This window comes from Benincasa hispida, chromosome 9 (genome assembly GCF_027475165.1).
Source record: "Benincasa hispida cultivar pf3 chromosome 9, pf3_genome.v1.1, whole genome shotgun sequence".
NCBI classification, from domain to species: Eukaryota; Viridiplantae; Streptophyta; class Magnoliopsida; order Cucurbitales; family Cucurbitaceae; genus Benincasa; species Benincasa hispida.
Genome location: NC_143486.1, coordinates 85,526,781 through 85,544,593, shown reverse-complemented (window position 1 = coordinate 85,544,593; position 17,813 = coordinate 85,526,781). Strand labels below are relative to the sequence as shown.

The window sequence follows — 17,813 nt, the reverse complement described above, 5'->3', positions numbered from 1 at the left end:
AATTTCTCCACCTCATACCAAGCTACTGCCATCTCTGACTTTCTTGATGTTCTTGATAGGTTCTTTAAGCAATCTTGGAGCTTTCTTGAAGAACCAGCTCTGATACCAGTTGTTGTAAAATTGAAAATGGGCCTTATAAGAGTCTTCTCTATATATCAAAGAAAGCCCAATAAGCAATTATCTACTGATCTGCCCAAAAACTAAAAATTGGTAGATCTTGTGTGAACCACAAAATGCTACACCTCAGATTTAAAAGAAAAGATGAGAAGAAAATAAATTTCATTTTTGCCTTTCATTTTGATTCAGACGAAAGTTTCTTTAGCTAGGATTCTTTTTCTCTCTAACTCTCTTGAATATTCTATGCAGATTCGAAGGTGGAAGTAAGAGACGAAGCATGCATCATAAGCAATGAAAGGAGGAGAAGATGATCAACTCAACGATTATAGTGGTTCGGGCTAAAGGACCTACATCCACTTTACAAAGGTATGAAGAATTCTTTATTCAAGTCTTTTTGTTGTACATTACAGATCTATCTCTTAAACACATACATATTTCTTTATTTATACATAGAGAGTTAGTTTACAATAGATGTTAGTTTTGTTCCAGCTAACTTCTCTAACTGTTATTTTTTGTTTATTCTAAGAGGTGAGCTAGTTGAAGAAGCTTTAGCGATCTTGAGCTGATTATAGGTAAATTTTTAACTCATTTGTTTTACAAAATTGTTTTTCAAAAAACTCATTTTTATTTGAACACTTTTAATAAAAATTGTTGAAAATATCCATAAAAAAACTATTTTGAGTGGTTGCTAAATACTCTAATTTTTTTTATAAAATGACTTATTTTTTAAATTAAACACTTGAAAATGCATTCCAAACACATCTTTAATATTGTGGCAATTGGTTATAACAATATACGGAAAATAATTTTAAAAAATACATAAATAACTTATTGTTTGAGTTCAACATAATATTTGAATATGAGATAACGTCTTAATAGAAGGTATATACTATATATTGCTTTTAACCAGTTAAGTTGCGCCTATCATCATTGAGTACGAACGACTATAAGGAAGTGAGCTTTTAAAATGGAATGAATGATAATTAGATGTTAGTCCAATCAATTTTGCTAGAGATGCTTGGTTTAGTATTCATGGTCGGTAATCAAAGTTTCAGGCACGTGAATTAACTTCAAAATGGTGTTGTTGATAGTCTTGCAAATGCATCAATGGTGCATTCTACTTCCCAGTTTTTCCATATTGGCTACAATCCTTATCGATAAAGATGGACAATATTTTGAATGTTGTCTTGCAAATGCATTAAAATGGAATAAATTTAATATGTAGAGATTTTTTTCTTTATATTTGTAAAAATGTAATATATATTTCTAAAATTTGATTTTAGTTGAGAAAATTTAGCTTCTACATGAAAATAAAATGAGAGAGCTGTCTCCCTACAGATGGTGGATGTGCAAATATTGGATAACTAATTGTTCATGAGACTGGAATGGCTTTTATCAATTTATGCCTTCATCCTCGCTCCCATTTCAACTTTTCATATGTGCATAATTTTTTGTAGAATATCATAGGGATCCATGTGGGATTCTCTATTGGGAAAAAACTTCCCATTTCTACTATGTGAAAAATTGTTACAATCACTCAAAACAATTCTCTCACTTTTATACTACTCATACCCTTTTTCCACTCTCAAACTAGATAATATGTAAAGGGGATATAATTAGAGTTAGCACACTCAAGCATAAAGTGTTTCTATATATATATATATATAAATAGATGTGGAAGAGTTGTTGCACCGTGGAAGAACCACTGATGCGACCTCAATGCTAACCGCTGAGCCCGTTGCTCCCCAAGGTTAACACAACATCCAAATTCAGACATGCACTTTCTGGAAGATGGATCAAAATCAAGGGAAGAAGAAACGGGAAGAAAATAGTAATAATAATAAAGTATAACGTGATAATAAAAGTCATTTAATATTAAAACGTTTAATTTTTAGGTTAAAAAATTAAACGAATAAGTAATAAAAGTTATTTATTTTTTGTGCAAGCGACGTTACCCAAACCCGGAAGATGGATCAAAATCAAGGGAAGAAGAAACGGGAAGAAAATAGTAATAATAATAAAGTATAACGTGATAATAAAAGTCATTTAATATTAAAACGTTTAATTTTTAGGTTAAAAAATTAAACGAATAAGTAATAAAAGTTATTTATTTTTTGTGCAAGCGACGTTACCCAAACCCACTCATCCGATGGTGGCGATGCACGTGTGTGGTGAAAGGGTTATACTTCCACCACCTACCACACTTTAGAGTTACCTTTAACATGCCTTGGTATTTATACCTTTAAGGTATTGCTTAATTCTCCGATGTGGGACAACATTCATCCATTTCTTTTAACTTTTGCTATGGGCCTAAGCCCAAAAGTCATTTCCAACAATTCCCCACAAATGATTGTTATAGAAAAATTAAAATAAAAAAAATTATTTGAAGAAACTATTCTGAGCAAAAATAGGAGATTAAACTTAAATACCAATATCTAACGATTTGAATTGATGCACAGTGAAGCAGGACAACAACTTCATTAGAGAAAGTGAGTTACCTCTTGAACTTTCAATAACATTAATTGAGATCCCCACAACACATTGTACTCCAGTATTTTTCCTTAATTTCACGATATAGAATGTTCTAATTAAGGTCATACACATGAATCTTGGGTCACCGTAAAAGCTCTAGAAGGACATCTTTAAACTCTTTCATAGAAGGCGGCCACACTTTCACTATCATGTCAAATACTTTAACAAGTTTGTTAGAGACAAACCACTCAAAACTGAGCTATGAAGAGTTTGTCATCTAGTCCGTACAAGTACCCGAAGGAACTCTTATCAAAGAGTACCTCTGAGCGGAACCAAGATCGTTCCAAACTCATTGTGACAGAATTACCACATTCACAATAAATTACAGACATGCTTTGAACTTTAAATAACAAAAGAATGAGATACGTACCAGTTGAAGAACCCTTCTTCGTCTCAAAACTCGTTCTTGTGAAAGGACTGCACCTCTCGCTCTCGCTGAGATCGTCCACCAAATCACGGCATCGTCTACCCACAGACAGACTCCTTACGAACAAAGTAGTAGGGAAGACACCACCACTCGAAACCATCGATATTCTCGGTGTGAGAATCCAGGAGGTGTGGGCGCTATTGGATTTGGTATGGGAAGGAGGAAGAGACGATCGTTTACCACGACCAAGCAAGTGGGAGATATCGGGTGACTATTGTATAGACGATTGTTTAGTAAAACGCTCAGGCACGCGATCATTTAGAAAGAGCTAGAAGATCGTTTAGTAAATCCTATGCGATTGTTTAGTAAACCGCACACGTGTATACGATCATTTAGAAACTTTGAGCTATCATGTATGCTCTTGGTTTGCTATGCGATAGGCAATATACACCACTCATGAGCGAATGTCTGATCCTTTTCAAAATGAAAACAATTTTCATTTTATCCTTCAGTTACGAAAACTGAATGCAACCTCCCACTATCTCATTCGGTTATGGAGAAGAAGCCGCAAACAATTATCCCCTAATTGTTTTAATTAAAAAAATAAATATAATCATATTATATTTATAACCTATGGTTTAATATCACATCATATGCAATACATTAACCATAATCCTTTTCTCCTCCACCAGATATAAATCATATTTATATCAATTTCCTCCAATTAACATATCTTATACATTATGTCAACCATATCATATATAATTGACTAGTTCAATCGTATCATATATAATCGAACTCCCTCTTGCCAATTTGAACACTTCAAACTGACCTAAAAACTGATCCTCAACTTGAATCCATTGAGCTACCAAGGGAACCTTATGGACTTATGACTTGAAACTCCAACCGTACGTGAATAGCTGACTAAACTCTTTAGCCACGAGATCCACCATCCGTTAACTGCCAGACATTCCACTAAAGATCGACAACTGCACTCTTCTCACCACAGATATATTTTTGTGTCCATCGAATATAACCAATCAACAGTACGATAACCCTTCACAGATGTTGTATGTACAGTTAACCCAATTTACCATTTTGCCCCTGTAGTTACATCTAAATCTTTAAGTACCACTGATCCCTCTAATGAACAACATAACATAGTCCTACTATGTGTGGACACCTCTCGGGCCATGAGAAGGTATGTGGTGCTACATTGTTCAAGTCCTGGAATCAGCCCTTAAGGGAGCAATCTATCTACTTACCCCTGCTTTGGGGAAGGAGTGAATTCCAACTTGTGTAGTTGAGTTCCCAGCTCCCAAATCAGACGAATCCCTAAAGTGGTAGGTTTGAGTCGGCAATCTGGCCACTCTCACCCATGCAAATCAAAGGACTGCCCTCAAAGGCAAAAGTTCTCAACTCACTCAGGATTGAGGTCATGTTACCTATGATCATCCCAGTGAAATGAAGTCTCTATCATGAACGACGTTTTATAACGAGACTATAACACTTCGTGGTTGCGTTTTATACAAACTCCTTTATATAGGAAACCCCCGCTTGCATGTCTCCACATGAATGATCAGGATCAGACCATCTATAGCAAGTCACAACACTTGTAACTATTCTACAAAGCGGGTCGCATCCGTAGCGTTACCAGGATAAGGTTTCCCTCATTTATCCATATACTACAGATCATTTTGGTTATCACTTAAGGCATGATCCATTTGTATGTCTCCACATACATGCTTAAGTTACAACGACAACCACAGATCTTAGTTTATTGGTTTGTGGTAAAGAAAATAAAACATCCAATGTTCTATAGACAAGAGTGAAAAAAATATCATATATTATTACATCACAAGTGTTTGTTCAATACTGTGTTTACAAACTACAGAACCCAACGAGAGTTTATGGCATCATCCCTAACAATCTCCCATTTGTCCTAAAGCGAGTGGGGTGTACAAATAACTAGTACAAAAAAATAAACTAGGGCTTTAAGGCCCAATACAAAATATCTCCCACTTGCCCTAGTCCAGCTGTGGGTGGTCCCATAGACCCACACTCTGAAGATAACCCTAAAAAACTATAGTCGTGAGAGCCTTCGTAAACAGGTTAGCAACGTTGTGCTTCGAAACGATCTTCGTGACCATCACGTCCCCTTGATGCACTATCTCGCGGATGAGATGATATTTTCGCTCTATATGTTTGCAGTGCTTGTGACTCCTAGGCTCCCTACAATTCGCCATAGCACCACTATTGTCACAATAGAGGGTGATGGGCCTAGATATATCTGTAAAAACTTCCAGATTTGTCAGGAACTTTCTGAGCCAAACGGCCTTCTTAACAGCTATACAAGCTGCTACATACTCAGCCTCCATCGTGGAGTTGGTGATGCACTAATGCATCCCTGCTTAGTGCTTCGCCACATTACTACTCCTCCGTTAAGAGTAAAAATAGACCCTAAAGTGGACTTTCGAGAGTTCTTAGGCATAGGAGCTGACTCTGCGTCAGCGGCTTCGTGCTGCACTAGAGTCTGAAAGTCAGAATCCGTGTATCCAGTTAGGATCAAATCCCTAGTTCCATACACGAGCATGTAGTCTTCATTCTCTGAAGATATTTGGGGATGTTCTTGACTGCGGTCTAGTGACCCTGGCTTGGGTTAGACTGATACCTACTGACCATTCCCACAACATAGCAGATGTCTGGTCTAGTACAGAGCATCGCATACATCAAACTGCCAACGACAAATGCATATGGGACCCATCTCATCTCCTCAACCTCCTGAGGCATCTTAGGACACATTTCCTTAGACAAAGTAACTCCATGCCTGAACGGCAGTAGGCCCATTTTGAAGTTCTACATCGAGTACTTGAGCAATATCTTATCAATGTACGATGCCCGAGACAGTGCTAGCATTTTGGTCTTACGATCCCAAAAGATCTTTATACCAAGAATAAACTCAGCCTCTCCCAAATCTTTCATTTGGAATTGGGTCGCTAGCCAGTTCTTAACTGCAGTTAGTAGTCCTACATCATTCCCAATGAATAGGATATTATCTACATACAACACTAGGAAAACTACTAAACTATTAATGAACTTCTTGTAGACACAAGACTCATCAACGTTTTGGTCAAAGCCGTACGATTTGATTGCAGTATCAAACCGAATGTTCCAAGATCGAGATGCCTGTTTCAGCCCATAAATGGACCGATTCAACTTGCAAACTTTTTGCTCTTGACTTTGGGCTATGAATCCCTCGGGATCCACCATATAAATGGTCTCCTCAAGATTACCATTCAAAAAGGCAGTCATGAAGTCCATTTGCCAAATCTCATAATCATAATAAGTGGCAATAAACAGGAGAATGCAGATCGACTTCAATATGGCAACAGGCACGAAAATCTCCTCAGAGTTGACTTCCTCAACCTGGGTATAACCTTTTGCCACAAGTCGAGCCTTGAAGGATTGCACCTTCCCATTGGCACCCTGTTTCCTCTTGTAGATCCATTTGCATCCTATAGGTCTTACCTCATCAGGCTGATCTACAAGATCCTACACTGAGTTAAAGTGCATCGACTCCATCTCGAGATCCATGGCTTTAACCCATTCATCTCGGTCAACATCCTTCGTTGCCTTCTGATAAGACAACGGATCCTCAACATCGCAATCGGCTACCATAGCCAGGATTTTTGTGAAACCCAGATAGCGAACATGTGGGTTCGCAGCCCTCCTACTGCGTTGAGGTTCCCTCAACTCTTGAGGTGGAACCGATCTACTAGATGATCTATCATCAACAACTCTTGCTGATGAAGAGGCCCTTCAACAACTCTTGTTGAAGTTTCAGTAGTTTCGTTGGAAAGCTCACGTAACACGATCTTATTACGTGGACTGTGCTCCCTAATATGATTCTCCTTTAGAAATGTAGTGTTCGTAGAAACAAATACTTTATTTTCCATCGGATCATAAAAGTAACCCCCTTGTGTACCTTTGGGGTAGCCTACAAAGAGGCACAAACTTGACCGTGGTTCCAATTTCTTTGGATTAGCCTCAAGCGCATGTGCTGGGCAACTTCATTTGCGGAAGTGATGAAACTAGCTTTAAGCCCGTTCCACATTCTCCAGAGGTGTTCTCGCAACACTCTTGGAAGGAACACAGTTGAGTATGTACACTGCAGTCTCCACTACAAAACAACAAAACGAGTTCAGTAAGGAAGCGTAACTCATCATCGACCGAACCATGTCCAACAAGGTTCTATTTCTCCTCTCCACTACACCATTCTGTTGAGGTGAACCTAGTGCTGAGAGTTGGGAAACGATTCCATGTGCTATCAAATAGTCTTGGAACCCCGAGTCCAAAAACTCTCCACCTCAATCCGATTGAAGTGTCTTAATCCGTCTATCCAGTGCATTTTCAACTTCAGCCTTGAACTCTCTAAAGTTTTCAAAGGATTTAGACTTCTGTTGCATTAAATAAACATACCCATACCTTGATTAATCATCAGTAAAGGTGATGAAATACTCATAGCCTCCCCTAGCTTGCACATTCATCGGATCACAAAGATCAGAATGTACTAACTCGAGAGGCTCATTCACTCGATAACCTTTTCTAGTAAAAGGTCTTTTAGTCATTTTACCCTTAAGGTAAGATTCATACACCGGTAAAGAATTTTCCTCTAACTCACTTAGAAGTCCATTCTTCACCAACCTCTCAATCCTATTGAGATTGATGTGCCCTAATCGAAGGTGCCAAAGTTGGGCATTTTCTTTTGGAGAAACCTGTTGACGATTATTTTGAGTTACGATAGTTTTAGACGTCTATATGTTATGGAGGGAACTCGTTGTTAACGGCCTTAGCACATACAAGTTATTTTTCAGATATGCTATACAGATTTCTACTCCATCTTTATGAATAAACACTTTATTCAACTGAAATTCAAGAGTATATTTACACTGTAACAAGCACTTTACATAAATTAAGTTCCTTTTCAACTCAGAAACTATAAATACATCATGTAAAACAAGAAATTTCTTCTGTAAAGTCAATTGGACTCCTCCCACTGCCACAACTGAGACGACGTGCTTGATGCCTACTCGCATCGTCATCTCACCAGCCTCTAGCTGCTACCAGGATCTAATCCCCTGAAAAAAAGAATAAACATGATTAGTGGCGCTTGAATCAATAATCTAGGCAAAATCATCATTCTCCACTAAACAGGTTTCCAAAACTAGTAAATCATATTTACCTTGTTTCGCCTTGGCCTTAGCCTTAGCCTTGTTCTTTTCCTTGATCTAGCGCGGATAATTCCTCTTTCAGTGCCCATCCTAGTTACAATGTAAACACTTTCCCTTGTCTCCGGGCATTGGTCGCCTTCCCCACTGGGCGACAGACGGTGGGTTAGCAGGTGCCTTCCCCTTCCCCTTACCACCCTTCTTCTTCTTCCACTTAGTAGTGTTAGAAGTAGAAGGTGCAGACTTAGTCCTAGAGGTCGAACCTCGATGGAACTTCTTTGACGACAAGGCAACATTTTCCTCACCAACCCCCTTCTTCTTACTTTTCAGTAAGGATTGGAATCTCTGCAACTCGTTGAGGAGAGTTGCAAGGGTATAGTCCACTTTGATAAGAATCGCATTGCTAACAAAGTGCCAGAAGCTATCCGGCAACGAATGCAGGATAATGCTAACCTGGCTGCCCTCATCGATCCAAGTCCCATTCATCCCGCCACATTGAAGTGGACCATCATGTTAAGTACATGCTCACGAACAAAGGTGCCTTCCTCCATTTTAGAGTTGGAGATGCATTTAAGAGCCTCATGCTTGAGCTGTCTAGACGGTTGTCCGAACATCCCCCGCAAGGACTCCATGATCTCACGCACTGAGACCATGGGCTCATGCTTCTTGGCCAAAACATCGTTAAGACTGGCCAAGATATAGGCTCGGGCCTTCTCATTCGCTCGTGTCCAACGCTCATAGGCCTCCCGAATATTTTAAGTGGCATTAGGAGGTGAAAGAGGAGGACATTCCTCCGCAAGGACGAATCTGAGATCATCGATGATTAATATTGTTGTGATCATGTGTTTCAAACTAGTGTAATTCTCGCCAATTATTTTTTCGATGCTAAGTAGAGCTAATGTGATGGTTGCCATTACTACATTGCTGAAAACAGTACAAACTTAATAAGTCTATACTTTAACCACATTTTAACACCAATTTTAGTTTTAGCAAAATAGTTTCCAAGTACCCTAAGTGAAAAGACTTCTATTTCGCAATGATGCCCCAGCGAGGTAGGACAAACGTCAATAGCGGGGTGATTACATGCTCTTTCATTGGGATGGGACACTCTCAACCATTAGGCAGAACCAACTCTTGAAACTGCACCTAATAGTCACCATTTGTTCGATCCAGAACTGTTAACCCTTAACAATTTCGTGTAAGTGTAACCCCTCATTTTCGACCCTCAAATCCTGTCCTAATGTGCCCACTGTAGGGAAAAAGCAGATTAGGACAAGAGACTAAACGACCTTATCCTATACAGTTGATCAAATAAAGAAACATGCAAAACTGCCATCCTATAGGGGGACACTCCCAGGGTGCTCAAGGCAATGCACAGAAACTTTATCCAACCTAATGAGAGAGACCGTGGGATATGCTGTTGCACGTCTCGCTCCCACTTACTATGAACATTCTCTCTATCCACCTTGATATTGACCTACCCAAACACCATCTTTTAGGGGGACACTCCCAGGGTGCCACGAGGTCGAGGATAGATCTCACGGTGTGAACTTTTAGGGAGAAACATGTAGTGGTTTAAGTGAAGTATCATATACCCCAAGTACCTCCCACTGAATGTTCTATCTAGGGATTCATTAACTTAGTTAAATCCGACTACTGATTTTAACTAAGTGTGTGTTTAATTTTCTAAAAAACAACTCTTGCTTTTGATAATTAAATAAGTTTGATTCAAATCTTATTAAACACTTTAACAGACTATCATCAAATTTGCATGCATGCAACAAATCTATCTAATTCACATTTCCAGGTAGGTTCCCAGGTAGGGTTGTTCCGTTTCTATCAGCTTAAATACCGCAGCCTAGCCAAAACCCGCCTTAGACAAAAGGTCCCTTATAGATAGATTTGATACATATTTAATCTTTTATTAGTCAATTTAATCCTATTAAACCATATTAAAAGGTTTCTAATCTCATTAGAACTGTGATCAAGTCTATCTCAATCAAATTTTAAAACTCTTTTAAAACATGATTTAAGCCTAAGTTTGTATGCATGTCTTTCTTATTGATTTTAGTTCTAATTTCATTAATTATAACACTTATATAAAATGAAACAACTAAAAAACAATCACATTGCTAAGCTAGACAAGGTATTTATAACTTTTATAAATTAACCCAAGTGTTATGCTTCATGCAATGTTCATTCATTACTATATATAACTCTTATATAACTTGTAATGAACCAAGCATACATGCTTTTATATACCCTTATACTAAAACCTTTATAATATAAAGATGATGCATGCCTATATTATAACTCTTATATTATATGATGCATGAGCATGCTTTAATGTAATTTAATCATGCAAACTACTATATTATAACTCTTATAATATAAAGATGATGCATGAATGCATAACCTTTGGTGGGATTTAAAACTATATAACATACTTTATGGCATATAATTAAACATACATCACATGTACATTCATTAAAAAAATTGATGGACCGGGATAATTAGCCTAAAAAAATGGAAAAGAAAAGCCATCTATTACATAAGCCATCGAGCCAACTGGTTCAAACAGGCGAACCGGGTCTTAGACTGCCCAAGCAAAGCCTCGTTCCTTGATCGTATAACACCTTCTTGTGATCATCGAGTAACGCTGAACGAGTATAAACGATCGTGTAGCATGGATCAAGGGCCTTTGACTATGCAATGAAGCATGAAGGCCATGCGATCGTGCAACGCATGCCTAAACAATTGAGTAAATGATGACTATGTGATGAAACATGATCGTCTAAACGATTATAGAGTAAGCGTCAAGTATCTCATACTGACTGATCGAGTAGCCAATGACTATGTGATGAGCATGCTAGCCTACTTGATCGTTTAGTGCGCACGCCTACCATGTGTCAATTATCATATACTCTGCGATCGTTTACCTCAGTGTCTACGCGATCGAGTAGCCAACGCAACAGATTGAGTAAACTCTTTACTCGATCGCGTAACATCAACCATGTGACCATTTAACAACTACTACACCATCGAGTAGAATTTTTCTACACGATTGCATAGCCAAATCTAATCGATCGTGTAGCCTAGGCTACACAATTCGACCAACCCTTGGTCTTCTTCCTCGAATTGAACAGTATCTCTATGCATCTTTGAAGCCTCATCACGAATGACTCAAAACATACCAAACACTTTGAATACAGACTCGATAGCAAATTAATTATGCCAAAAAATGTAGGGGCCCTTACAAATTAACTTTAAAATGTAAAAGAAAGCTTTTAAAACAGAGGCAATCATCCCGAAACATCCATCAATTCACATCCACAATTACATCTAACACTTAAACGCATTGCAGACAACATAAAACCCACCAAGACTATAAATGTAATTCAATACATCAATGGAATTTTGAATATCAGAACAACCTGACTCTGATACCAATTGAAAGAACTCTAAATATAGAGAACCAATGAGAGGAAGCAGATCGTTCCAAATCCCATTGTGAAAGAACATCAACATTTACAATCTAACACAGAGCAGTTATGCATCAAGTCTAAATTACAGCATGCTTCAAGAATAAAATACAAAGTATTGAGTAAACATACATTTGAAGAACTATTTTTCTAGTATTTCCTCGATCGCACTCAGCAATGCATCCAACAGCACGAACACAACACGTCTCTTAAATATCCTCTAATAGCAACAAGTGCAACTTGATCCTCGACCCTCGAACAAAAACTCAACACTACCACGAGGCTATCTTGGTATTCTCGATGTGAGAATCCAGGAGGTGTGTGCTCTATATGGATTTGGAAGAGGGAAAGAGGAACTATACGATTGGGTAGACGATCTAGTAAGTGGGAAAAGGAAGAAGTCTATCGTATAGACTTGGATACTCGATCGTTTAGCAAATGAGTCACTATCGTATAGGTAAACTCAATCGATCGTTTACTCTCTCAACCAAGCTATCGTATAACTTGATGCTTCTTGCGCGTGTAATGTGTGTTATGACAAAATGAAAACTATTTTCACTTTATCCCATCGGTCACCATAAATTGTCCATAACCAACCACTGAGTCGGTTATTGGAGAAAAACCGAAATCAATTATCTTATAATTAATTTATAATTTATCATATTATAACCTATAGTTTTAATATCACATCATATGTAACATATAAACCATAGTTCTTTTTCTTCTTTATGGAATTCAATATAAATCATATTTATATTAATTCCTTCAATTAATGTATCTAATACATCAAATCAATTATATCACAATAATTGAATCAATTTAATTATATCATATATATTCAAATTCCCTCTTGTTAATTTGAACACTTCAAACTAACCCAAAAACTGATTCTCAACATGAATCCATTGAGCTACCAATAGGACCTTATGGACTTGTAGCTTGAAGCTTTAATGGTACGTGAATAACTGACTAAACTCTTTAATCACGATATCCACCATTCGTTAACTGCCAGGCACTCCACTAAAGATTGGCAACTACACTCTTCGCACTATAGATATATTTCTGTGTCCATTGGATATAACCAATCAACAGTACGATGACCCTTCACAAATCACTTGTAAGTACAGCTGGGCCAATTTACCGTTTTTCCCCTGTAGTTACATTTAACTCCTTAAGTACCACTGATTCCTCTAATGAACAACACATCATAGTGTCACTATAGGTAAACCCTTTTCAAGCCAAGAGAAGGTATGGTGTCACATTGTTCGAGCCTTAGAATCAGCCTTCAAGGGAGAAATTTATCTACTTACCCCTATTTCGGGGAAGGAGTGAATTCCGTCTTGGTAGCTGAATTTTCAGCTCCCTAATTAGACGAATCCCTAAAGTGGTAGGTTTAAGTCAGTGATCTGGCCACTCGCACCCATGCAAATCAAAGGACTGCCCTCATAGATAGGAGTTACCAACTCATTCAGGATTAAGGTCATGTTTAAATGATCATCCTAGGGAAATGAAAGTCTTTATCATGAACGACGTTGTATAACGAGACTAAACACCTTGACATATGCTATGCAGTTGGAATAGTCACCAATATCAGTTCAATCCTAAATATGATCATTGAATTGCTGTTAAGAACATCCTCAAGTATCTTCGGAGAATGAGGGACTATATGCTCGTGTATGGTGCTAAGGATCTGATCCTTACAGGATACACTAATTTTGACTTTCAAACCGATGTGGATTCTGGGAAATTTACTTCGGGATTAATATTCACTCTGAATGGAGGAGGATAAAGCAAAGTTGTAGTATGAAGGAGTATATAGTCTGGAGAACCTCAAGGAAGTGTTTGAACTGCTTCTCGTCATTCTTTTTCTGCAGGTGTTGAAGAAATAGTGCACTCAGACAGACCTCAAGCTCCCTTACGTTTGATATGATCGGCTGTGAATGAATTACAGAGCCAGGTGCTCTTTTTTGTTGCGCTCTCTCAAATATCGTAGTTTCGTGTGTTGTATCCTCAAATGTTGAAAGAGGAGGTTCTTTTCTTGGGTTTCCCTTATTTCTACCAACGGTCTACCACTGCGCAATTTCATCGCGGGACATTTCTCCTTGCCATTATTATTTCTTGGCCCTTTAATATTACTAGGAAAAACTCTATGCAGCCAATTCTTCAGCTCGATATCAATCTGCCAAACTTGCATCTTCGAGTTCCTGATCAATGACGCTTGGCTTTTCAGCAACACAACATTCTGAGCTATATATTCTTTTAATAGGTTTTCAAGTGGAGATGATGAACTCGACGCGTTGTCCCTTCTATTAAAAGTTTGATGTTAAGGTTTTTGCTGCATAGGTTGGAATCCAGGCAGCGACTCTTGCCTATGCTGTCGATGCGTCCCAGGATGATGTTGATGTTGGTGGTGACCTCCCTAAGAAAAGTCAGGATGGTTTTTCCATCCAGGATTATTAGTGTTTGAGAATGAGTTGCTCTTTATAAAACAGATTGATTGCAGATTCTGTGGGTAATCATTATAGGTGTGGCTCTCCATAACCCACACAGCTTACCATGGGTTATGTGAATGTATCTACTTGCTGCACAGTCTGCGTTTGTGTTGCATTACTCATCATTAGATTTTTCAACATGTTAGTCATCACAGCTACTTGTGCTAATAGATTGGCCACTGCATTGGTGTCAATAGTATTCTGTGATTGCCCCCTACTGTCTATTCTATAGTCATAGGTATCATCAACCCATTCCATGTTCTGCTTGGCAATCCGATCTAAAATTTTCTTGGCTTCATTATATGATTTATCTATGATTCGGCCTGTGGCGACTGCATCTGCTGCCATTTGGGAGGGTCTGTTTAATCCTCCATAAAAATTTTCCATTTGTACAGTCAAAGGTAGTTCATGGTTGGGACAATTTTTGACCCACCCTTTAAACCTCTCCCATGTGGCGCTAAATGTTTCAGAGTCTCCTTGTTAAAAAATTCATAATCTCCCAACGCCTTCTTGTTTTGACAGTGGGATGAAAATATTTCTGTATGAATTTCTCTACTAACTTATCCCATGTTGTTATCTCGCTCGGCTCTAAAGAGTTTGCCCATCGCTTGGCATCATCGCGGAGTTAATAAGGAAACAAGGATAGTCTGATAGTTTCTGGCGTGATTCCAGGAATCACGAATGAATTAGAGGTTTCTAAGAAGCATTTCATATGAGCATGGAGATCCTCATCATGAGCGCCTCTAAACTACCTAACCTTGTCCTGTCAGGCGTTAAGTAGATGATCCCAAGCGAGAAGTTATATAAGACTGGTGATGCATACTCATGCATTTGACACGTGTTGTTGTTTTCCATTAGGATCGGATTTAGTGTAGCATTTGCGAGTTGTTGAGCTAAGTTCCGATTAATCTGGTCGTCTGCCATTTATTATTGTTGTCTTTGTTGTTGTCGCCTCAACCCTCAATGTCGATTCGATCTATTTCTGCATCTGAAGGTTCTTTCAATTTCAAGGTCGTATATGAGTTCAGGAGTGCTCTTTCTGCTCATAAATGTTCACAAGTTCAGGTGTAACTTGTAATACTCCTTTGATTGAAAGTTTATGCAAAAGATTCAAAAAATCAAATTTCAGCTACGTTGCTAGATGTCCCCGGCAATGGCGTCAAAAACTTGTTTGCCCCATGATTTTGATTCTAAATGTGCTTATGGTGATGAATGTAAGTGGAGATGAATTAGTATGCTGAACGAAAATGGATGAAGGATTTATCTATCTCTTGGTATGAAAATAAGGTGATGCATTGGGGATAGATGCATGCACACCTTGTTATATAAGTTCTCATGAGTCAAACCCAAGTATAAATCAAACCCAAGTTTCCTGATAAGTCTAGGGTTGAACGCAAGGACTTTAAAATGTACTAACACAGGGTTTGTTTTTGCATTTAATGCAGAGGTTTCCTAATTAATTGAGATGCATTGGTTATTTACACTTATCTACATCACACATGCGAGAAGAAATAGAAGGAGGAAGGAGGAAGGGGTTTACGAATGAATGGTTTAAAGTGTAAGTGGTACGCGTTGATTTCCTAGCAAAAATAGCAAGCCTAGATGAGCACAATGGAGATGAAATGAAGATGGTGTGGATGCTTGTTTACAATCTAAGTGTATGTGCTATGCATTAAAAATTCTATTCTTTAGTTCATACTAGACTCAACATCTCTTGATGCAAATGCTATATGTAAACCTATCTCTAGGGTGCATGGGTTGGTTACAAACAATAGGCAAAAAACATGAGCAGTTCTATCTCTAAAATTACCTCACGCCTTGACTTAATGCGTTCAATAGTTAAATTGCTCTCTCGAGTGACTTAACTACTTCACCATTTTAGTCAACTGAATAGGAAGACTTACGCAATAGATTTCATGCTCTCATTAAGTCAGAAGATTTACAAACACAAACAGATTTGAGAGTAAACAGATGGATAAGTGATGAATAGTCAAAAGTAAGATTGAATTAAACATAATAAATGTTGATGCAAACAATCTTAGTTCAAATGAACTGAAGAGTAAGGGAAATGCTATGTATAAAGGAAGGTATCTCTCTCGAACTTCTCTCCGATAGCTCTTGTCCTCTTTGACTTGTTTTAATACTTGCTATGACTAACTTTGTGAAGGAGTTAAAGAAGGTATCTCTCTCGAACTTCTCTCTGATAGCTCCTCTTGAGCAACGATGGAATGGTGGTCTTCCCTCCTACTTCTTTCTTGCAGGTGACAGAAAATTCTAACTGTCTAAGCTCTAATTGTCTAACTCTCTCTTAATTTTGTAGGTGGCTGCTTCCTTGATAGGCAAATCTCAACAATTTGGTGATTTGACTGCATTAATTTCCATACCATGGAACAACCACTTGCCACTTATGATCTATTCAAACATCATTAATCAGAAGCCCATGCCTGCGAGTGGTGATTTGACATAAAATGGATGAGCCAATTATATCTTTCATGCATTGAATAATCTTGGACGCATACCTCTGTGTTGGCCTTGTCTGTAACACTTAGTAAATTTATTTGTATAATGCATTAGTAAAGCAACTTTTTACTTAAAAGGATACTTTTGTATGAGTTTAGTACATATATAGAATTTCATGCGTTTTTCTCTAAAATGAGTGCGTTTACATCATTAAAGATCCTAATTATTCTAACTTTGAGAGAACAATAACTTGTATCAATACAAGTTTTCATCCATCAAAGAGTGTTATTGGAACACCTTTTGAATTATAGAGAGGTCATAAAAGTAGTTTACGACATCTCAGGATTTGGGGATGTCCAGCACATGTGCTTGTGGAAAATCCAAAGAAATTGGAACCACGTTCAAGATTAAGCCTATTTGTAGGTTATTCTAAAGAAATGAGAGGTGGTCTGTTCTTCGATCCAAAAGAAAATAAAGTATTTGTATTGACAAATGTTACTTTCTTAGAAGAAAACCACATTAGAGAAGTATTAAATGAAAATTTCAAAGAAACTACTAAAAGTTCAACAAGAGTTGTTGAGAAGGCAAGTACTTCAACAAAAGTTGTTGATGTTGCTTCTTCTAGTCAAACACGTCCTTCTCAAGTGTGAGAGTGCCTCCACGTAGTAGGAGGATTGTAACCCAACCTACTCGCTATTTGGGTTTAACAAAAACTCAAACCAACATATTAAATGATAAGGTTGAGGATCCATCGTCTTACAAGAAGGCAATGGTTGATATTGAAAAAGATGAATGAATCAAAGCCATGGATCAAGAAATGGAGTCTATGCACTTCAATTCTATCTAGGAACTTGTAGATCAAACCTGATGGAGTTAAACTCATATGTTGCAAATGGATCTACAAAAGGAAACTAGGTGTAAATGGAAAGGTGCAAACCTTTAAGGCTAGACTAGTAGTAAAGGGTTATACCCAGGTTGAGGGAGTGGATTATAAAGAAACTTTCTCACCTATTGTTATGATTTAGTCTATCCAGATTCTCTTATCTATTGTCACATATTATGACTACGAGATATGAAAAATGAATGTAAAGATTGCCTTTTTGAATGGTAATCTTGATGAAACCATCTACATAAC

At 37.8% G+C, this 17,813-nt stretch overlaps 1 long non-coding RNA gene across 4 annotated transcripts in view; it reads left to right on the top strand.

Annotated features, from left to right (window-relative positions):
• LOC150034138 (uncharacterized) overlaps positions 1 to 16,753 on the top strand; it is a 30,946-nt gene extending 14,193 nt beyond the window's left edge. For 2 of the 4 annotated variants that reach the window (XR_016531775.1, XR_016531772.1), the window contains one exon: positions 367 to 1,481. This is a non-coding gene — a long non-coding RNA (uncharacterized LOC150034138). Of the gene's footprint in view, positions 1 to 366; positions 1,482 to 16,538 lie in introns of those variants that run through there. The other 2 variants (XR_016531773.1, XR_016531774.1) reach the window with 2 other exon arrangements.
• Positions 16,754 to 17,813: the final 1,060 nt, after the last annotated feature.